Below are 518 nucleotides of genomic sequence, written 5' to 3' on the forward strand. Positions count from 1 at the left end.
CTGTGAACTAATACTTCCAAAACATGTTTCAACCTATTTGCTAAACATTTTGAAATTATTTTATAGTCCATGCACAATAAAGAGACAGGTCTCCAGTTCTTTAGCAGGCACAAATCCCCCTTTTAGGGAGCAAGGAAAGGACTGCTCTTCGACAGCTTACAGGAAGTACCTTATTCCTTACACTTTCCAATAAAACTTCATACAAGTCACTTCCAAGTACATTCCAGAATGTCTGATAAAACTCTGCCGGCAAGCCATCAATTCCTGGTGAACGGCCATTTGATAACTGTCTCATTGCCTCGGTGATCTCCTGGAAAGTAATCTGTCCATCCAAGGATTCCTTCTGTTCATTTGTCAATTTCGGTAGATCACTCAGCAAATCAGACATACATTCAAGATCACAAGTCTCAACATCATACAGATCCGTATAGAAATTGACTGCCAGTTTCCTTATTTCCAATGGGTCAGAGGTTATGACCCCGTCAGGCCCCGCGAAGATGATACATTTGCTTTTGCTG

This window comes from Carassius auratus, chromosome 19 (genome assembly GCF_003368295.1).
Source record: "Carassius auratus strain Wakin chromosome 19, ASM336829v1, whole genome shotgun sequence".
In the NCBI taxonomy this organism is placed as follows: Eukaryota; Metazoa; Chordata; class Actinopteri; order Cypriniformes; family Cyprinidae; genus Carassius; species Carassius auratus.